Source organism: Panthera leo, chromosome A1 (genome assembly GCF_018350215.1).
Source record: "Panthera leo isolate Ple1 chromosome A1, P.leo_Ple1_pat1.1, whole genome shotgun sequence".
Classification (NCBI taxonomy): Eukaryota; Metazoa; Chordata; class Mammalia; order Carnivora; family Felidae; genus Panthera; species Panthera leo.
This window is the reverse complement of record NC_056679.1, coordinates 135,446,403-135,469,527: the sequence shown is the minus strand read 5'-3', so window position 1 is coordinate 135,469,527 and position 23,125 is coordinate 135,446,403. Positions and strand designations below refer to the sequence as shown.

General features: G+C 41.9%; 1 long non-coding RNA gene across 3 annotated transcripts in view; it reads left to right on the top strand.

The window, feature by feature from the left end:
- Positions 1-23,125, top strand: part of LOC122220995 — a 128,191-nt gene that overhangs the window by 70,060 nt on the left and 35,006 nt on the right. For all 3 annotated transcript variants that reach the window (XR_006203064.1, XR_006203065.1, XR_006203066.1), the window contains one exon: positions 7,886-8,024. This is a non-coding gene — a long non-coding RNA (uncharacterized LOC122220995). The remainder of the gene's footprint in view (positions 1-7,885; positions 8,025-23,125) is intronic.

Here is a 23,125-nt window from a genome sequence, read left to right as displayed (position 1 = left end):
TGTTAATACTTGATTTGGCTGAAATTCATACCTATTACAGAGCTCTGCATGGATTTCAAGAGACTATAGAACCAGACCCTCAGCCAGAGGTGTAATGAAAGATTTTCTTAAAAAGCTGGCACCTGGATTAAGTCTTAAAACACGAATAGGAGTTATCTGTGGAGAAGGCGTAGAAGAAAGGGGTTCTAGGCAGATGGAACATCATGAGACCATGTGCTGGGTATGGAGACGGACAGATAATTTACAGTTGCTGCTGTGTCATTAACTGCTTTGAGGGTAGGGAGAGATGATTCCAGAATGGCCCTATCTAAAAGAAGTTTCTGCAACAATGGTATACTGGTTTTCTACTGCCGCTGTAACAAATCAACACAAACGTAATGACTTAAAACAACACAAACTTACTATTTTACAATTCTGGTGGTCGGAAGTCCAAAGTGGATCTCTTTGGGCTAGAATAAATGAGTTGGCAGGGCTCTCTTCATTTTGGAGGGTCTGGAGGCAAATCGATGTTCTTGCCTTTTCCAGCTTCACAAGGCTGCCTGCCTTCCTTGGCTTGTGGTCTTTTCCTCCATCCTCAAAGCCAATGGTCACTAGTTGAATTTTTCTCACATCACATCATGCTGACCCTGACTCTTCTGCCTTCCTCTTCCACATTTAAGGACCTTTGTGGTTGCAATGTGCCCATACAGATAATCCAGGATAATATCCCTATTTTAAGGTCAACTGTTTAGCAAACTCAATTCTGTCTGTTTCCTTCATTCCCCTTTGCCACATAACATATTCACATGACCTGGGGATTAGGACATGGGCATCTTTGCAAGGCCATTACTCTGCCTACCAAAGCTGGGAATGTTTTCTGTCAGTGCTGTCTAATACAGTAGCCATTAGCCACATGTGGGTATTTAAATTTAATGAAGATAAATACAATTAAACATTCCGTTCCTCAGTCACATTAGCCACAATTCAAGTGCTCAATAGCCACATGTGGTTATTGTTTACCGTAATGGACAGTGGTGCTCTAGAGAGGTAGGAAGTGCCAGATAATGAAAGCCCTGTGTTTCTCAACCTCTTTCATTAAAGCGCCCTTGAGAGTAAACAAGGCTGCTGCACTGATAACACCAGGAGATGTGGATAGCCCAGTGAGACCCGATTCGAACACCAACTTTCTTTAGAGATTCTTGCTAAAGAGATCCAGGTTTATTTTATTTTAAAAAAGTATGTATCTTTCTCGGGTCCCTGGGTGGTTCAGTTGGTTGAGCGCATCTGACTTCGGTTCAGGTCATGAGCTCACAGTTTGTGAGTTCCAGCCCTACATCTGGCTCGCTGCTGTCAGCACAGGGCTCCTTTTGGATCTTCTGTCCAGGCCCCCCCTTCCACCCCCCTGCCCCTCCCCGCTCACACTCTTTCTCAAAAATAAATAAAACATTTAGAAGAATTTAAAAAGTATATCTATTTCTAAATCTTCAAGTAACATTAGCATTCTGGAAAAGCCACCACATTTATTCTGGAACTCTCCTATTCCGTTGGTCCATTGGCACACACTCTAGTAACATTTCGTATACAAATAGGGGAAAGCTCCATTGTAGAGATTTCTGGGTGGTGGAGGAACATGGTCAGGTTTGGACAGGCACCGCAGGGAGTAATGCAGAGGGGATGACTTTGACAGGAAGTAGATTAGAGGTAAGAAGACCAGCTAAGAGGCTGTGGGAGGACGATTACATAACCTTGCCCTCTTTAACTCAGGTGACTTTTGTGACTTGCTTTGGCCAGTGAAATGTGAGCCAAAGTGACATACGTCACTTTGGGGCAGAAGCTTTAAAAGTCAGTTTCTGCTTCACGATACCCTTTCTTCTCTTTGATACCCTCTTCCCCAACAACAATGTTTCAAATGCAGGTTACTCCATCGACCTGGAGCCCAGAACGAAGGCCGTGTAGAACAGAGCTGAGGCTGATCTGTGATGGGTATATGGTATAAGCAAGAAATTAACATATTTTTGTCAGCCACTGAGATTTTAGGATTATTTGTTACCATAGCAGAATTTAGCTTATTCTGACTGATACAGAGATGGTGGAAGTTATTCAGAGGCCTTAGGTGTATAAAATTTTTATGAAAACAGATGTTGACTTAAAAATGGTTATAGCTCATGGGTGATCCTAAGCCTTAAGCTTTATTTATGTTGTTTGCTTGTCTCTATACAACAGCCATTCTCTTTTATATTTCAAGTTAAGGTTCTTTTTAGTATTTAGTTTATGCTTTTAGACAAATCAAATTACACAGTACCAAGATTATTTCATGAAAATACTCTCCAATTAGATTGAGTTGCAAGAACAGAGCATGGAAACAATTTAGTGGACACACAAGATTTTTCTGTTAACTAGAATTGTTGGAAATTGAGGAGATGGGTTTGAATCTTTCATATAACTTTCCTCTCTGGTTTCTTCCACTCAGTAGTCATTAGTTTGAGATTGCCCTTCCAACCCCACAGCCAAAAAATAGATATTGTTTGGTAGCTATTTTTATAAAGGGTTGAACACTAAAAGCAAGTTAATGGTTGGCTTGGATCTTTTTTTTCCTTTTCCTAATCAGTAATAAGTGATACTATTTGCTCCCTTAGAGCAATAAATAATGTTACTGTTATATCTGAAAAGTAAAATATGTCGTATTCCAGCGTCCAAAATTGAAACGTATGTCCCAAATGTAATCAGCTTGCTTCTGAAGGTGGGAACTTTAATAATCAGAAGAGACCCAGTAGCAGTATGGGAAAAAAAAAAAAAAAAAAAAAAAAAGCAAAGCATTGCCTACAGTAGTGATGTCATTTTTGTGTCCAACTTTGAGTCGTTTATATTATTGCACCTATTTGTGTGCATAAATGAAGGGTTGGAATGAGAGTGGAGTTACTGGTGGGGGAGGATGACAAGTTTATTAAAATAGATGGCATCAGCCAGAGGGTTTATAATGACTTGCTTGAGGTCCACTGTTCACCTCAATGGGTTTCTGTTTCCTTTTTTTTGTTTCCCTTAGTACAAAAATACCCCTTTGTTTCTCTTTCTTGGCCAAAAGTATGAATCTTAAAAAACAGAGAAGCCACAACTCGCATGCTTTTCACGGATCTTAATGCGGTGAGGGTTAAGGTGAGATGGAGGCACATGGGGTTGATGTGTAACCTCATCAGGACTCAGATTGCTGTCGACAGTTTCCCTCTAGTGACAGAATTCTTCCCCTGTCAAGGGGGACAAATGTCAGGGAGGAAGTTGCATGAGGTGGTATCTTTGTTCTTTCTTGACATTCTTAGGCCAGTTTTGGAAGAGGACAGGAAAACTTTCATACATTTCCAGAGGACTAGGCTGTATATACTCAATTTCATAAACCAAGTACTTTTTTCTTTTGTTTGTTGGGGGATTCTTTTTTTTTTTTTTTTATTACTGATTCAATTTCTTTGCTGGTTATCGGTCTGTTCAAGTTTTCTATTTCTTCCTGTTTCAGTTTTGGTAGTTCATATGTTCCTAGGAATTTATCCGTTTCTTCCAGGTTGTCCAATTTGTTGGCATATAGTTTTTCATAAATAAACCATGTATTTTTGATGTGTATTATTATATAGCCACTCTGCACTCAGCACTGAGAATAGGGTTGACATTTTTCCCCCAGCAAGGGAAGAATTTTGTCAGTGAAAGCTTTCCTATGCAATGAGCCCAGAAACTGCATAGTAGAGAGTGGAATGTCTTAAAGTAAATTGTTATAAAGTGAATCATATTTCCTCCTAGGAGCTATAGTAAAATTACAGATTGTTTTTCTGACTGAAGGGTTGATAGTAAATAAATCACAGATATGTAAATATATTGTAGAGGAGAAATACAGGTGTAAACTTCAGTAATAATTTAAATGGTGAATTAATGAAGTAATAAAATGGGTATAAATCCACAAAGAAGGGCCAGTGTAATGCAAGGTACACGTAGGACACAAGAAAACTCGTGTATCATAAATTTGACCTAAAATTAATGGTAGCTATAACACACATTGATTAAACATTAAATTACCCACAATTGTACTTGCCTCCTTAGGTGTGATTTACTTGCCTCCTCAGGAGTGATGCTCTGGGCCTTTAAAAGAGGCAATCCAATGAAGTTTTAACCGATGCTTTCTTTTTTGTTTCGGCAAATTTCCATGGCGAAGACAGGCACTGTTGACCTTTATCACTGATCTTCAAATAGCGGGTGTCTCATAAATGAATGTGATTGTTGATTATGGGGTTTCTTCTTTTAAAAGTTGTTTTCTAGGGGCGCCTGGGTGGCTCAGTCGGTTAAGTGGCCGACTTCGGCTCAGGTCATGATCTCGCGGTCCGTGAGTTTGAGCCCCGCATCGGGCTCTGTGCTGACAGCTCAGAGCCTGAAGCCTGTTTCAGATTCTGCGTCTCCCTCTCTCTGACCCTCCCCCGTTCATGCTCTGTCTCTCTCTGTCTCAAAAATAAATAAACGTTAAAAAAAAATTAAAAAAAAAAGTTGTTTTCTAAAAAGAGGCCAATTGTTCCATTCACAACATCATAAAAATATGAAGTACCTGGGGCGCCTGGGTGGCGCAGTCGGTTAAGCGTCCGACTTCAGCCAGGTCACGATCTCACGGTCCGTGAGTTCGAGCCCCGCGTCAGGCTCTGGGCTGATGGCTCAGAGCCTGGAGCCTGTTTCCGATTCTGTGTCTCCCTCTCTCTCTGTCCCTCCCCCGTTCATGCTCTGTCTCTCTCTGTCCCAAAAATAAATAAACGTTGAAAAAAAAAATTAAAAAAAAAAAATATATGAAGTACCTAGTGATAATCTTAACAAGAAATGCTTGGGTCTAATATGAAGAAAGCTCAAACGTTCCTAAGGGGAATAGAAAAATATTTCATTTCTTTGTAGGTGGTGGGGTTCAATGTCTTAAAGATATGAATTATGTGATTTTTTTCAAAGTAAGTTCAGGAGAATCCTAATTATTTTTCATATAAGATCTTTGGGGGACTTAAAAATAATTCTTCTGGGAGAAAAAAAATAGAGAATGGCCAAAATGTCTTTGACAAAGCATCATAATGAGAGAACACTTGTACTATCATGTATTAAAATGTATTACACTACTTCACACCCATTAGGATGTCTATTACCAAAACAGAAAGCAACAAGTGTTGGTGTGGATGTACAGGGATTAGAACCAGTGTGCTTTGCTGGTGGGAAGGTCAGATGGTGCGGTTGCTGTGGAAAACAGTATGACAGTTCCTCAAAAATTAAACATAGAATTACCATTGGATCCAGCAAGTCCACTCCTGGGTACGTACACAAAATAATTGAAAGTAGGGATTCAAACAGATATTTGTACACCAGCGTTCCAGCAACATTATTCACAATGTCTAAAAAGTGGAAACAACCCAAATGCCCATCAATAGATGAATGGATAAACAAAATGTGGTATGTCCATCCAATGAAAGATTATTCAGCCTTGAAAAGGAATGAAATTCTGATACATGCCACAATATGGATGAGCCCGGAAGACATTATGCCAAGTGAAATCAGCTAGACATCCAAGAACAAATATTGTATGATTCGACTTATGTGAGGTATCTAGAATAGTCAAATGAACAGAAGCAGAAAGTAGTATAGTGGTTTCCAGGGGCCTGAGGGAGAAGGAGTAGGGTGTCGGTGTTTAATGGGTACAGAGTTTCATTTTGGGAAGATGAAAAAGTTCCGGAGATGGATGGTGGGGATGGTTGTACAATATTGTATATGTATTTAATGCCACCGAAATATACGCTTAAAGGTGGTTAAAATGCTAAGTTTCATGATGTTATGCCTATTTTACTACAATAAAAAATACCCCAAAACTGTAATACAAGGTTATAGTAGGTAAACTAGCAGAGCAATTGCTCAAGATTGGTGCTCAGTTCAACATAACCACATGCACAGTCAAGAAAGAAACTCTACTATGTGAATGAATCTAATATCTGATGTAAGTAGCCATCATAAATAAGTTGGAAAAAAAAAGAATTACTTAATGAATACTGGGACGATTAGAGCACTAGTTTGGGTAAAAATAACATGCTAAGCTCTCCTTATAATCTGAAATACCAGGTGGATCAGGGTGTTCAATTAAAAAATGAAGCCATGAGAATATTGCTTTAATTTTAGATGGAGACCTTCTAAAAATAAAAACAATAGCATTACAAGGGAAAATTGAATAGGTTTTGTTCATAAAAATACTTCTGCATATAAAATGTATCCTAAAAATCAAAAGGTCAAGTGATAACTAGGAAAAATAGTCATAGATGAAAGGTTTACTGACATTATCCTATACATAGTTCACGCAAAAATAGACAATTTTATGAAGGAAAAAATAAGGGTCGATACTGATGTATGACCTTGGTAGGAATCTAAGATATGTAATTTTTTTGGCCTATCTATGATCAAAGCTATTAAAAATAATTCTTGTGTAGGAGGCTTGGGGGGCTGGACACTCATTCACAGCTGGTGAGGAACGCATTTGGGCATCCTTTCAGGAAGGCTACAGCAGGACTTTGTCGGTTGTGACAGAAATTAAACTTAAACCAGTTGAAACAAAAGAAGGATATTTTTGGGCTTATGCATCAAGAAGTTCAAGGAATGGGAATGGCTTTATGCAAAGTTGGGTCTGGTGTCTCTGTCTTGTCACTGTCTCTTTCATTTGCTTGCCTCCACACGGCTGTATTGTCAGGCAGGTTCTCTCTACAAGGCGAAGAGATGGCTGCTGCTGACCCAACTTTACAGAGTCTTGCTGCTTGCAGTTCTAGAGAAAGGGAGAGGGTGAGAGTCAGCATTTCTCTCTCCTTGTAAAATAACAGCTTTATGGAGATACTCATATACTATTCCAATGCACCTATTTCAAGCACACAGTTCATGGATTTAAAATATATTCACAGAGATGTGCACCATCACCACATTCAAGTTTAGAGCATTTCCATCACTGCAAAAGAAAGCTCATACCAATTAGTATTCTTCATTCCCCTTCCCTTCCTGTGTCAACACCTCAGTCCTAGGCAACGGCTATGCTAGGCTACTTTCTGTCTTAGATTTGTGGGTGAGTGAGCATCTCTTTTTAAAGGATCTCCGGCACAAGTCCCGGGGAATCTCCAGTTAGCCTGGCTTGGGTTATGTGTCCATTCCTGAACCACTTCCTGGGTCAAGGGATGGGGTCCTCTTACTGGCCAGGCAAGGTCACCATCTGAGCTCTGGAGCCAGGGAGCTGGATCAGCTGAGCCACATGTTTTGGGCTGGGTTACTATGGAATGGGAAGGGGTTCTCCAAAGGCAAGAGAGGCAGGAAGGTGAATGTGTGTCTATACTAAGGACAACTTAGCAGTATGTACCCCAAATCTTTAAAATACCTTTTTTTAGCAACTCCAGTTTTGGGACAGTATCCTAGAGGAAGGAGCAGAAACAAACTTTCGTTCCTGCTGCACCTGTTGCGCGTAGTGATGGGGTGGGAGGCAGAGAAGAAGGCAGGGAATAGCAGCGCCCTGCTGGTGGAGAAAAAGGGAGCCAGCACCACACGGGGATGAGGGTGGAGCCCCTGCTTGAGCAGGGAGTACTTCCAAAATCCCCTCAGCTTCAGCTTCCCCCAAGGGCACCATGGCAGCATGACAGGTACACCTCGGCCACAGGGGTGAGTGATATTGTCTGGCTGAAGTACTGTGACTTTCACCCTGAGGAAGCAGGTTCTCCGGCAGCGCCCGGCACACGGGTGTGTGTGCTTTGCAATCCTGTCCCGCCCGCTTCTGTGTAGGTCAGACAGCAGGTGTGCAGGCTTGAACCAGACGTGATGCTGGAGACAGCTGAGCACCATAGCCCTGCCTCGCCCATGCGTGTTACATCTTGCCTTTTAAACTTTGCAGGCCTGGAGTGAGGGGACGTTTGAATTCTCTTCAGTCAGAAAGACCCACTACACTGGGAGATCTCCCAAGAAGATCCCCTTCGGGCTGATAGACTGTCTTTTCACTGCATCAAATCTGGCCTTTTAGAGCTAATCAGAAGGTGGGTAATTTTGTCCAGAAGGTGCCTGACGTTTTGTGAGGGAGGGGAAAGATCTCTCTCTAAAAGTCACATTACATCTACAAATGTAGGGGCTAGTTTGGGGATGCCAAGGAAGTATACACAGTGAGTCCCTAAGCGAACAAACGACTGTTACAGAATGCCTCTGGCCGGTCTGCGTGCGTTTGAGGTTCATGCTTGCTATCGGTTTGGATTGGGTTGTTAATTGTTGCTATTTGGGGCCTCAGCGGGGTTTTAGAAATACTAAAAGTAAAGGCAGCTCTGGCATCCTGAGTGCGTCCACTGAGATTCGAGTGGGAAAGTTTGTGGTAGCCGTCCCAAAGCCTAGCCGTGACCTCATCGGAGGACTTTTGGGGTTTACTCCTGCTGCTTCGCTCTGTGTACCCCTGATGCCTTGCAGGCCCTCAGAGGCTATGGAAGCCCAAGGCTGGGGAGTTGGCATTTCTTTCTTTCCCTTTTGTTTTTTTTTTTTTGGTGGGGGTGGGTGGGGAGCAGGCATTTCTAGGAAGCAGGATCAACTGTGGCTTGGCCACATTATTTGACTTTTTTCTAGGCAGGAACTCTGTTTCGGTCAGGACTGGAATATGCTGAACAGGTACAATTAGAAATCCTATTAAGGTTGGAGTGATATAAATCAGGGGTGGTAAGAGAAGGAGGTTGAAGAAAGAACAAAATTTGGATTGGCAGGGAGATTGGTGGGGGTGGTGAATAGCTCTTCTTTTAAGTCTCTGGATTTTATGATTTAATATTGGGGGAAGAACTGGCTTTTTACCACTTTTAAGATCTTTTTAAAAGTACTTTTTTCAGGGGTGCCTGGGTGGCTCAGTCGGTTGAGCGTCCGACTTCAGCTCAGGTCATGATCTCACAGTCCCTGAGTTTGAGCCCTGTGTCAGGCTCTGTGCTGACAGCTCGGAACCTGGAGCCTGGTTCAGATTCTGTGTCTCCCTCTCTCTCTGCTCCTCCCCTGCTCGTGCTCTGTCTCTCTCTGTCTCAAAAATAAATAAAAACATTAAAAAAAATTCTTAAATACTTTTTTCTACTGTTATTTTTGAGAGAGAGAGAGAGAGAGCACGGACGAGCAGGGGAGAGATAGAGGGAGACACAGAATCTGAAGCAGGCCCCAGGCTCCAAGCACAGAGCCCGATGTTGGGCCCGAACCCACAAACTATGAGATCATGACCTGAGCTGGAGTGGGACGCTTAACTGACTGAGCCACTCAGTCTCCCCCACAACATTTAAGATCTGATGGCTGGTGGAGAAAAAGATGTTGGAGAGCAGAGTATTTTTGCTTAGCTGTCTGGTGAGCTGTTGCTATAAGGGTTTGCATGACACGGGGCCATTTTTCCTCAGCACCGTCTCTGAGTTCCTGCCCTGGAATCAGGTCTGCCTTTGTGGTGCGGTGGAAAGATGAACAGGATTTGAGTTTAGAGGTTCAAAACTTGTGTTTCAGCTCAGGTGTTTGCCAGCGCTGTAAATTGTCTGTAGCTTAAATTTCTCCTCACTGAGTGGAGGAATTTTCTCCAGGTGCTTCCTATATTCTTCTCCCTTGTTAATATGAACTGTTTTTAGACTTTTAGCTGATTTAAGTAGTTTTTTTTTTTTTTACAGAAGTGACCTAAAAAGCCACGAGTTTCAGGGTTAAAATGATCCCCTGCTTTTCTCTGTTCTTTTCTTCCCAAGCCATTGAAATCGAATGTGCCAACTGCTGGTTGGTTGGAAGAGAAAGACGGTGTTGGGACATTAAAAAAAATTTTTTTTTGTGTTTATTTTTGAGAGAGAGAGAGAGAGAGAGAGAGAGAGTGCATGCACGTGTGAGCAAGGGGGGGGGGGGCAGAAAGAGAGGGAGATACAGAATCTGAAGCAGGCTCCAGGCTCTGAGCTGTCAGCACAGAGCCCCATGTGGGGGCTCATGAAGCCATGAACCGTGAGATCATGACCTAAGCCTAAGTGGGACGCTTAACCGACTGAGACACCCAGGTGCCCCGTGAGACATTTTAGATATCTTAAGTTTTGAAACTCTCCTTATTCTCCTATGTCCCAAATTGGATTTTAATAAAAATAATATGCCTCACACACTGCATTGTAAAAGGTGTGTGATTCTATTTTGTGCTCTACTGTCTTCTGCAGTATTAAAGGGAAAGAAGAGGGGCACTGGGCTGGCTCAGTTGCTTGAGCATGTGACTCTTGGTCTCAAGGTTGTGAGTTCAAGCCCCACGTTGTGTGTAGAAATTACTTAAAATCTTCAAAAATAAAAAAAGGCAAAGAAGAGTTGATATGTATCATTCTACCTTGTTTTTGAAGCCAGGGTAGTTGTTTTTTTTTAAAAAAAAATTTTTTTTAACGTTTTATTTATTTTTGAGACAGGGAGAGACAGAGCATGAACAGGGGAGGGTCAGAGAGAGGGAGACACAGAATCCAAAACAGGCTCCAGGCTCTGAGCTGTCAGCACAGAGCCCGACGCGGGGCTCGAACTCATGGACCGAGAGATCATGACCTGAGATGAAGTTGGACGCTTAACCAACTGAGCCACCCAGGCACCCCCAGGGTAGTTGTTTAATTTTGATACCAGGAGTGCTAAGTGGAATGTGAATCTGGTTACTTTGGAAATGCAGGAACTCAAAGGAATGGACTCTAAAATAAAAATGTGGGGGCGCCTGGGTGGTTCAGTCGGTTAAGCGTCCGACTTTGGCTCAGGTCATGATCTCACAGTCCGTGAGTTCGAGCCCTGCGTCGGGCTCTGTGCTGACAGCTCAGAACCTGGAGCCCGTTTTGGATTCTGTGCCTCCCTCTCTCTCTGCCCCTCCCCTGTTCATGTTCTGTCTCTCTCTGTCTCAAAAATAAATAAACGTTAAAAAAAAATTTTTTTTAAAAATGTGGACCAATTCTTAGGAAAACAAAAGATAACAAAAAGAAAATTCCATAATCATACTGAATCCATAAAATGGGGAGAGAAAGGAAAAAAAGAGATTGTGATGCCAGTGATTACAAAGATGAAAATCATGTTACCCGCTGCTAGTCTATTTTGGGCTGGGGAGGGGTGACAAGGGGTGGAGTTGAGTGGGGTGGGAGAGGTGGTAATCTGGGGATCTCTTCTGAGGTGGAAGAGGAAGGTCATGGAAACTAGCTTGACCCTGGGCCAGTGATGGCTGCAAAGGGTTCTCTCTGTTCCTGAAGATATCTTGGTTGCCTTTGGGATGGAGGCTGTGGGGTGCAGTGGGGAGTGGTCTACTTCCCTCTCTGGTGAGTTAACACAAGCACATAAACTCTGAGGAAATTTCTTTCAGTTCCTTCCTCTAGGTCTACGATGATAGAACATGCAGCATGTGAAGTTCTAGTGGGGTGAGGGTGCAACGTGAGGGGCCACAGCCTGCATTCAGATGACTCATCTCTGTGTTCTTCACACCAGCAAGGGCCTCCTTGAGCAGACCTTTGGCATGCTTTCATGTGGGGGTTCCTTTGGCTGATAGAGTGTTCAGGTCAGACCCTTCTCTTTCCTCCTTTCTTCCAGAAGTCTCCTTCTCTCCTTGTCCTCCCTCTTCTTATGCTTCAGACATCCTAATTCCTTCATCATAGATAGAAACCCCAGCTAGTCTCTCCCTGGCCTTTCTTTTGCTGGGGAGGAGAAGGTAGAAACTCCAAGATCTGGGTGTGAGGGAGAGAGGATGACAGGTGGTTGTGACTTCAGGGACAGCTTACCATTTTTATACCCTTTTATGCTTTTCTTTTATATTGCCTTTAGATACTTAAAAAAAAAATCAGATTTGACACAGTGAGAGTTAATCTTCTCATTGGATCTCCTTAAAGAGTCTTATCACCTGTTAGCAAGCATAGATCTTGGTTGTTATGCCAAAAGGAAGAAAAAAAGAAAGAAAAAGAAACAAAAAAGAAAGAAAAAAGGCACCTTCTTGTTGCCCTTGAGATACTTGATCAAACGTGCTTTTACTTCCTTTGGTTTTGGAAGCCCACACCCACCTGCTCTTTCCTGGGCTCTGTTTCTTTTTTTAGTTGCAGCTGGTAAGGAGACGTGTAGTCCTGCAGTAATACTGGAAGTAACAATATTGATGCTGTCACTGATGTGACAGAGATGACAGCTTTTGTCCAAGGGGAATCTGCACGTGTCTGGGTTTGTCTATTAAATTGGTAGGGCAGGATGGCCAAAATACTGTATACAAGGATTAGGATTCTTTGGGAAAGGAATTCTTCAGGAAGGAAGGAAGAGCAAGACACCAGAAGTTTGACCTTACTAAGCAATCTTAGATCCCAAAAGGGGATGATAGTTTGTGCCTCTAATTAAACGTTTCCTCCTTAGAGTTCTTAGATCATCCTGTCTTACTACCCCTCCCCTGTCTCTCTTGTATTCCTCCAGCCTTTAAAAGCTTTCATTATGGTGTTTATTACCATCGAAAATGATCTTTCTCATTGCTTTGTTTGCTTATTTATCATCTTTCTCCTCCTTGAATAGGAAGGAAGTTTCATGATACAAGTGATTTTTCCTTTTTGACTTCTACCCTAGCCCCTGTGCCCAGAACAGAGCCTACCACAGCCTAGGTGTGCAATGAGAGAAGGGATATTGTACAGTGAAGAAGCTGTCTCTGATTCTTCCCCAAGCCAACCTCGTGGACATAAGTGTATATCCTAGGCAGAGGGAAGTCTGTGAGTAAAAATGGGAAGACTCATTTCATAAAATGAGGTGAAACACTGGAATGTATGGAACACCTTAACAGATGCCAGGCCTAATTCTAAATCATGGTTATGGCCCACAGCCCATTTCTCTCTTTGCTCTCTGGAATCTCCAAATCCATCTGCTGAAGGCAGCGTGAAAACCACCTGAAATGTGTCCCAATGTGGGGAGCCTTAGGCTTTGACATTCATGCCTTTGAGGGGCATCTGGGATGATAGTATTTGGGAATTTCAATCCTCTGGCCAGAGGTACATAAGTCATGTTTGGGATTTCATGGCCTCTTGTCTCATTCTTAGATGTTGACCATGAATCAGAGAGAATGACATTGTCTCCCTGTTGTCCTCTGTGTGGCTCTTGGGGCAAAAGTATTATGTAGTCAGACACACTACATTAAAAGGAGTAGGGTAGAATTAGAATTTGATGTTAGATGGGTGATGATTTGAATGCCAGTTCTTTCATTTGAGAAGTGCTCAAGGTATTAATTTTTCTAACCCCCAATTTTATCATTTTTTCAATGGAGATAATAGTGCCTGCAGTAAATTTGCAGTAATTTCTCACAGCCTGGGGTTTTCTCCATGATCTTGTTCCTCATGCTTCTACAGGAAATGGCTGCTAGTTAAAGACTCAGGGTAGCAACTGATGGAAAGCAGTGGGTCTGTCAGCTAGTGCAAATGAGGACTAGAATCTTTTATTCAAGCACAATGAGATCATCTTCCTGTCCTACTCAGCACCAAGACAAAGCCTGGGGATTTCCATCTGAATTCCCAAGGGCCCCTCAGTTATCCTTTTATTATTCCTTCTGTCCTCTAAGTGTCCACTTAGTGATTATTCAATTTGGTTTCGTGTCAGGGCAGGAGTGGTGTTATATTCATCTTTGTATCCTTAGCACAGAACATGGAACTTGACATGCAGGGGACAGTTATTTCCTATTGAACTCAATGGATCTGGCTGTCCTTGGCCCTGCAGAACTCACTCTTAGGGCTGGGTTGTCTTCCCATTACAACAAGTTTGGATTACTTCTCTCCTTCCCAACCTCCCATGTCTGATCTTGGGTACCATCTCAATAAAGGGAGAGCTCTAGATGCCATGATTTCTTCCCTCTCAACTCCTTGTTTATGCTATTAGACACTTTGCTTTCCTCCTGACATATTTTTTTTTTATGGAATTACATGTAAAATTTGAAGACATTTAAAGAGTAATCACTCACCCTATTCATGAATATACTGCATAGATCTCTTTTTAGAAATCTGGCAAATTTATTGTCCTGCAGAGAAGACCTAAATGTAATCTTCATTTTCCTAATTTGTTTTTTTTAAAAATTTTTTTTAACATTTATTTTTGAGACAGAGAGAGAACATGAACAGGGGAGGGTCAGAGAAAGAGGGAGACACAGAATCTGAAACAGGCTTCAGGCTCTGAGCTGTCAGCACAGAGCCCAACGCGGGGCTCGAACCCACGGACCACGAGATCATAACCTGAGCCAAAGTCGGATGCTTAACCGACTGAGCCACCCAGGCGCCCCTCATTTTCCCAATTTGTAAGCATTGCTTGGGTCTTTAGGGTTTTGGGGTGTATACCTAAACTTTTATTTCAATCTTTCTTTGTGCTTATGATAGCAAGTTTTCCCTGTTTGGAGATCGGCAGCAGTTAAGTATGTATGGGCCAGATAGGGATTCAGTTGTCTGTCTTAAGATCACCTAATACTAACCTGTGTTAGAGTTCGTTCATGTGAAAACTGCATTAGTGTTGTGCTTTCAAACTGATGTTCTCGAGGAACAGTGCTGTTATATAACCTGGACCTTTGGTTCATGGAGAAGCCAAGTAATAGTGATTGTTTTGCTACTTTCAAGGAAAAGTAAATCAATGAGCAGAATATTTTCTGAATTACAAAACTTCTTGCATTTGATTATGTTGCTTCACTGGCAGTGAGGGCCGGCTGGTGAGTAAACTATGAATAGCTAGAGTAAAAAACCACGTACCTGAAAAATAATCCCTTAAAATTTACGTGTGTTATTGTTTCTCGAGTGCAGAGACAGAAGATATAAAATGTATTTATAGCTATATTTTACTGGTGTTAAAATTGTTTATAAATTGTGTGGCGGAATTAAATGTATCAACATTTTATGATATTTTGCCATAACTCTATTACAGTTTTCCCTGTGAATAAAGTTGAGGATTATTGCAATCATAGTTGAGTGCTCAGTATGAATTTTTATCCGGTGAATTTCCTGTAAAAGTGGTCTGAGTGCTCACTATATGGCAGACGTGGTGGTGGATCTGGGTATATGTAGTGTGATGTGACTAAGAATCTCCTTAACGAACTGATGATATTGATTACGCTTTCTTTCGAGCAGATGATGGGAGTTAATCTACATTTTATGTTGTTTGTGTTAATGGCGAAAGATCAAGCAGTTCAAACCAATCAATGGTCCTGGCTGTGTTTACAGATACCTAGAGATGCTTTTGGGGGGTGGGATTTGAGAGGATAGCAGTCAACTCAACTAGCCTCTCTTCCTCTGGCTTTGCGGCCTTGTTCTGTGGCCAGAACTCACTGCCCTTCTCTGAGTCTAGAGACCCAGATTCATTGAAAAGCTTTGCTGTCAATGATGTGACCTTGGGAAAATGCCTAGTCTTACCATAAGTTCCTTTATCTGTATGGTAAGAGGTAGATCTTAAGGGTCTCTTCTAGCTCTTAAGCTGTACAGGATGACTTTTACTGTCTAAAAGGCTGCTAACATAGTTGTAGAAAGCTGGAGGTGAGGTCTCTGTTGCTATTATCACAGTTTTAGGGCCAACGAACCAGGGATACCTAAATCACTTACCACCTCTCTCCTCAGTTTTCTAGCTGAGGGAACTGTTTAAGAACAGTAGCTAAGTGGGTCTCAAAATCCTGCTGTGTTATAGGTGACCAATGAATACTGCGCTCGAAAGCATGGCTCTGGTAGAAGCTAAGTTGGAGGATCCACCTATGGCCTGAAGACTTACAAGAGGTTTCTGCTTCCTCCTTGAATTTAAGATGGCCATCACCAGGGTGCCTGGGTGGCTCAATAGGTTAAGTGTTCGTCTCTTGATTTTCGCTCAGGTCATGATCTCACAGTTTGTTAACTTGAGCCCTGTGTCGGGCTCTGCACTGACAGCCTGGCAACCTGGAGCCCGCTTGGGATTCTCTCTCATTCTCTCTCTGCCCCTCTCCTGCTTGGTTCTCTCTCTCTCCCAAAATAAATAAGTAGACTTAAAAAAAAAAAAAAAAAAAAGATGGCCATCACCTCTGTCAAGCAGGCCCTGACCTAACTACTTGTCAGGGAAGAAGGGGCCAAATAGAAAGAGAAAATCTCTTCAGATAGGCCTAGACCTGCAATAGGGAGAGAGCCTAGGTCATGTTCCCAGAAGCAGATGCTGAGGCTAGGATACAGGTGCAAGAGATTGCTTCTGGAAATGCCCTGGGTAGGGAGTGGGAGGGATACTTGAAGGGAGTGGGCAGAGAGAGCAGGGAAGGTGAGACCAAGCATGGATACCATTCCAGAACTGCCAGATGCTGTGGGCGGCTCTGAGTATAACTGATACCTCAGAATCAGTTTCACCAGAGTTGAGGAACATGGGCTTTCACATTCCTGCACATCCAGTCACTGGTTTGGAGCCACTTCAGGGTGCGGTGAGGGTGGGACATGAACTCCTGAGCGCCCATGGCTCCAAGTACATCCAGGTGAAGTGGCTCCTCATTAATTCACGGAAGAAGGTTGCAGACTCCGCCATTGGGAGCAAAGCCGCACACAGAAGCTGGAGTATGGTACAGAGAAGTGATTCATGGAACCTAGGAGATCTGGAGGGAGCTCTGAAAGCACTTCCTCAGAAAAGGATGCCTTAGCTGGGCTCCCCACATTAGTTTCACGCCAAGTGAAACATCACAGGGCCCTGATCTTCCACTGTTTGTGAAACACCCTCAGTGATGGCTCTGAACTCTGACCTCTACAGAGGGGAGGGAAAATAGGAAGGGAAACGCCCCTTCTCCGATAGCCATCTCTCCCTTCCTCAGAGAGTGGTTGTTAGTATAAAGTATAAAGTATATAGTGCTAACTAATGTATGCTATTGTGAATAAGTGATTTGCCTCTGTTACATAATTTTGGCAGAGCAGAGGTCAGATTTTGTGCCTAGAAGTTTAAGGATGTTTTCCTTGGATTATCTGATCTCTTTGTAATTAGCCCAGGTCTTTGTAAACTAGGATAAGGAAAATAAACCTTGTAGTGGTTATTTTATGATTTAATTCTATAGCTCCTTCCGCCCCCCCCCCCCCCCCCACTCCTGACCCACCCAAGACTGAGTAGTCTCTCAAAAGCTTTAGGTTTCATTGCTTATGGTGTAATAGTTTTGCCAGAATATAAACAGCTGTGTTTTTTGTTTTTTTTGTTTTTTTTTTTCTTACTAACTCTGGCACCATGTGATTTGGGACTGTTGAGCATAAGAACCAACACTATCCCATGGACTGGGTGACCAAGGCAGAAGATCTCTGGTTTATGACTGGTGCAGGGGTGGGGTCGTTAGTGACACTGGAATATATGACACAGGGACCACATTTCCTGAGCAAAACATTAGATCATATGGCCTAATGGTATAAGGACAGTTGCATTAAATATTTGAAATTGGAAGTAACCTAGTAACCTAGGGATATAATCATATATAACCCCCTTAAGATGGTATTGCTAGGCTTTTTTTTTTTTTTTTCCCCTAAACTAAACCCTATAGCAAGAAACATTTAGAAGAGACAGGCTGGTATAATGTTAAGATCATAGACTCTAGGGCCAGGTTGCCCAGATCCAAATCCTGTCTCTGTCACTTGCTAGCTGGGCCATCATGGGTGTGTTACTGAAATTCTCTGAGTCTTAGTTCATTCAACTATAAACTGGGATAAGAAATAGTTCCATCTCATCGGATGATCTTGATGATTAAATGAGTTAATGCACGTAAATGCCCCTGGCATATTGGCCCACAGTGAGCATTATATGAGTGTTTGTTAATAATAACTTTGTATTTGACCCAGTATGCATATACTTCCACACATAATATCTGAAGCAGAAATTGATTAGTGAATATACTTTGATTTTTTTCTATTTTATAATATTCTACTTTATTTCATTAAAAACATGTAATTCGCCATCTCTAACAGGTTTTGAATTACACTTTTAGCAATAACATCTTATAGACAGGCGTCAGCATTGCTATAAGCAGCAATGCTATGAAATAGGGCACTTGGTTCATATGTTTATGATATGCTTTACTTTTCTTCCTTTGATAAATTAGTTTACTCTCAAGACTTCTAGAATCAAAGAAAGAGGGAGGCTAAGGCTTAAGGACTTGGCTTGGAACTTTGGTATTTGAGAGCTTAAAAGTGATGAGACTCAAATATTGGAACTTTGGATTGGGTAATTCTGGGGGACTTGAGAGGAGAGGAAGACAGTTGAGACTTTCCAGGATTCCTGCTGTGTCCCTTGAACTGCTGCTCTCAGAAAGTACAGTTAATAATATCACTCTCTAGCCCCTCTGTCTCCTGTCCTTTCCTGAGGAAATACGTTGTTGGCTGGACCTCCGTGAGTTGAAATAGCAGATAAATGAAGACCTTGTTCCTGTCCCCACCCTGCCCCCCAGGTAAATCATCTAAGTGCAAATAAATGCCTTTGCGTTTTTTAGGGCTGGAAGATTTGTTTCCAAATGGGAAAGAGGTTATGCTTTCATTTGTGAAGTGTCTTTCTTCTCTCCTTCTGAGAAGAGATGCACTAGATTATAAGTGCATCTAGAAGCGAGGTGAGGCCTATAAACCCAATTCATAAACAGTGCGAATCCATAATAAAATTATATGCATCTTTAAAAATGGCTTCCCTTCCTATAATTGCCCTGATGCAATGCTGTAAACTTCTGACTTGAGATATTAAATGGGTAAAAAGGAAACCATGCCACACTAATTCAGATGTGTTGGACTGATTAAAAATGAATTTCTAATGAGGAGGTGTGTCAGTAAAATCACAATTAAAATAGTACTTCAAATGATCAGTACTTGCTTTTATTTTCTATTTTGTGGCACAGTATTTCCCAGAAGGTTATGACTGCATATGGCAGAGATGGAAAATGGAGATGTGAAAATGAGGTCATGTCCAAGTGGGTGAGAGGCGATCACCATCAGCAGCCAAGCCAAATCTGCTTCCTATGCAAATGATGGCCCAGGGGCTGGCAGGAGAGCCATTAAGGTCTTTGTTAAGTCCTGACTCACCGCCATCTGCTCTCAAGTCTCACTGTCCTAAATGGGCAATGTTGTAACATCTGGGGTAGAGATTTTCTTCAGTACATTCTGATTTCAGATGGTCAGACAGGTTCTGTCTGATTCAAGTATAGTTTAATGCTTATTCATTTTTCAATCACTTGCACCCCACCCCTTCTTTTTATATCGTTTTAAAAAGTTTTGCCTAATAAATTCAGTTTATTTTTCAATGGAAAAGGAGAATGGTTGGGACGGTTGTTGTCAGAACTGAGGTAGGGGTTAGTATACAATTTCTATTCCTTCTTGTTTCTATCGTGAATCTAGAGATTCTCTTGGGATCCCTTGCACATTCATTCACTCATTGTTGGTTTATTTAACAAATATTTATTGGGCATCTATTTATGTGCCAGAGATTGTGACAGGACTGTGGATCATTGGTGAACAGAATCAAAGAGGCATCGGCCCCTATGAAGATATTTTCAGTGGGGATAATGGAAAATGCAATTATGTTTTGTTTTTCCAGAACTATGGAGAAATGAAACAAATCATCTGGGAGAGAAATTTGGTAGAGCTGAAGTCCCTGTTAGGGTAATAGCAGGCTTGTTTTAGATGGGCTGGTCAGGAAGGCTATAGGTCAGGTTGCTAAAAGTCAATTAATTGAAAATCAATTTGCTGAAAGCTAATTCATTGCATGGCCAAATTTGCTGAAGGACTAACTCACCAAGATTATTTATGTCATCTATACTATTTAGTTTTGCTTTTTATTTTGAGTTTCTACCAACATTTTGAGGACTTTTCAACTGTTTTTTTCCTAGTCAGGCTCGAGAGGTTGGGGAGTGGTGAGGACCACAATAAAAATACATTCATTAGGATATATTCTTGAATAGGAAGGATTGTTGTAAATATATTTTTCACTAAATATATTTTTCATTAAGTTATAATTATTCATAAAGATAATACATTTATATGAACTCTTTACATTTAAGAATATATGTCAGAAGACACTATTTATAAGGAATATATTCATAAAAAGAATATTTTCATTCAGTATATTCAGGTAACAACATATTTATGAGGAGAATATATTCATAAGAATACATTCAATTTTTTTTCTGCCTCACCTCCTTGCTGTTACTGTTGGAGACTGAGGGACAGAATTAGAGGCAGAGAGGGGGAAACTGAGGAACAGATAGAAAGGAACTTAGGTTTCCAGCTCAAGTTCTAGGGAGCTGGGGAAGAGACAATCAAAACATTTCCTAAAATGATACAATGAAAGCAAATTGAAAACCAATCAATGAAACCAGAATGTTAAAAGACTTAACCTTAGGCAAACTGATCATTTAGGGAAGGGGTCATTCAAGTAATTGGTTATTTGGGGGATTAGTAGATTGACTGTCTGATTTATCATCTCAACTGGGATGCTTTTGAGAGTGAAAGGGGTACTATTAATAATCATGCAGGGACAGTAGGTATAAATTAGAACTGTCCTGGGCAAACTGAGTGAGATGTAAGGTCATCCTGCTTCCCTGTCTCCTGGTCCAAACTGGTCTCTGGGGCCTGTGTTTGAGTAAGGTTGGGCATGCACAAACCTGAGGAATAGTCTGGATCTGCTCGGTTTTGCAATATGGCTACATGGCTGGATTTGAGATTGAATATGTGGATTGTTTCTCCGCATGAATACCATCTTCTGTTTGAAAGATCTAAAGCTGTAGGGTATTAGGATAAGTTTTAAGGAGAGCTGTGATTTCTTGGATGGCATCCATGGCAGTTATTACCTTTCAGTGGATGACTTCCAATTCTAGATCTCTAGGCCAAGCTCCAAACTCAAATTTCCAAACATAAGCTAGACATCTCCTGCCGGCACCTCGAATCTAACATGTCCCAAATCGAACTCTTAGGAAGAAAGTGTAGAGAGATAAAAAACAAGACCTTTGAGAAGGCTTTCTCACTGTCATTTTTTTGTGTAATGCTTAATTATATTCTTTTAAAACTTTTTTAATGTTTATTTTTGAGAGAGAGCACGAGAGAGCGTGCACACAAGCAGGGGAGGGGCAGAGAGAGAGAGAGGGAGAGAGAGAATCAGAAGCAGGCTCCAGGCTCTGAGCTGTCAGTGCAGAACCCAACACGAGGCTGGAACCCATGAACTGGGAGATCATGACCTGAGCCAAAGTCTGACGCCCAACCGAGCCAGCCAGGTGCCCCTGTGTGTCAGGCATTCTTACAGGTGCTGTGATTATAGCAGTAAGTGAAACAAACAAAGGTCTCTGCTCCAATAGACCAAATATCCTAGTTGAAGGGAGAGAGAGGAGGCAGAGAAATGAATAACATTTGCAGGAGGTCAGACAGTCATAGATGCTATGGAGAGGGAGAGAGCAGAAGTGGGACGACCAAGATTGATGGCAGAAGGGTTTGCTTTTCGGTCACACACACAAATGGGGATGAGCCACGAGGGGCTGAATGATGAGCTTGGGTCCTAGGCTTCTTTTCTTTTCTTTTTTTAAATTGTGGCAAATATACACAACATAAAACCTACCATTTTCAAGTGAACAGTTCAGTATGTTAAGTACATTCACGGTGTTTTCCAACCAATCTCCAAAACTCTTCTCACCTTGCAAAACTGAAAGTCTCTCTCCATTAAACAACTCCCATATCTCCATCTTCCCAGGTGACCACCCTTCTACTTTTCACCTCTATGAATCTGACTTCTCTAGGTACCTCATATAAGTGGAATCATACAATATTTGTCCAATTCTGGGTTTCTCGTGGTGATTAATAGAAAGTGCAGTCAAGTACATGATGAGATTAATCCTGAGGGTCTCAAGATAAAAAGTGGCAAAGCTATGAGCCTGAGTGGAGAGCCGACTGAGGGGGTCTGCCAGGAGTACACAGAATTCTAGGACCCCTCATTACTCCTGCCCCTGTGGTGTTTCCTGGAGCACTCACAGCTCCTGGACTCTCTCTCAGCTGCCACAGATGGAAGTGTGGAAACACAGAGGATCATCTTCTTCTCAGAAGCAGGCGGAACTCTTGGGCTCTTTCTTGACCAACTGGAAATACAGCTGTGGAAGGGCCGGCAAACACCCCCCATAGTGCCCAGCACAAGGAGTGCATCCTCCATAGTGCTTATAGAACACTTGGTTCGATGTGCTGGGAAATAATGCTGTACCAGAAGGCGGATCAGGTTCAAGGCCAGGTTCCTACACTAGATTTTTTTAAGTCCTTAGGCAGATCCCTCATATTTTTGCCTCATATTCCATTATAATAACAACATAAATAATGCATAGACTTAAAAATAATGCATAGGGGTGCCTGGGTGGCTCAGTCAGTTAAGCGTCCGATGTCAGGTCATATCATGATCTCAAGATCTCTGAGTTCAGGTCTTGCATTGGGCTCTGTGACGACAGCTTGGAGCCTGGAGACAACTTCGGGTTCTGTGTGTGTGTCTCTCTCTCTCTCTCTCTCTCTCTCTCTCTCTCTCTCTGTCCTTCCCCTGCTTCCCCTGCTTGCCCTCTTTCTCTGTCTCTCAAAAATAAATAAAATGTGAAAAAAAACAGTGCCTGACACACAGTAGGTGCTCAGTACATACTTGACTGTCTGCTGACTGGGGACTTTTGTGTGGATCCACACAGGGGAATGGACAACTTATTAGGGACAGAGCAAAAGAAAGGTCTAGAAAAGCATAGCAGCCCCACCACAAACTCTCCTTCTCACATAATTAGTTATTGCCACAGAAGATATCTTTGTGTGACATGTTTCATTACAAAAAAAAAAAAAATAGAATTAACTATTTCAAAGAGTTTGTTTTGAAGCACAGCTGGGGAAGTGTGAGGGAGTGCTTTTCTGTTTTATGAACCAACCCATTTATTGCCGCCTGGAGTATTTCCTTTTGGGGCTGCAGGGTGCCCCTCTGCCACCCCATTTTTTATTTAGTGACACTGTTTCATGGCTGGTTTCCACCTTCATTTTTCACTAAAAACATATTATAGAATCTTTTTTTTCCATTCACCCCCTTGAACTGTCACTCACTTGTCTCATGCATGTTCTAATGCTTCGAAAATTGCTGCAATCATAGGTAATCCAAAGAATTCTCCCTTATTAACAGCACAGCCAGGAGCTAATCAGAAGTCTTCATTTGCCCGACACCATTCACAGCC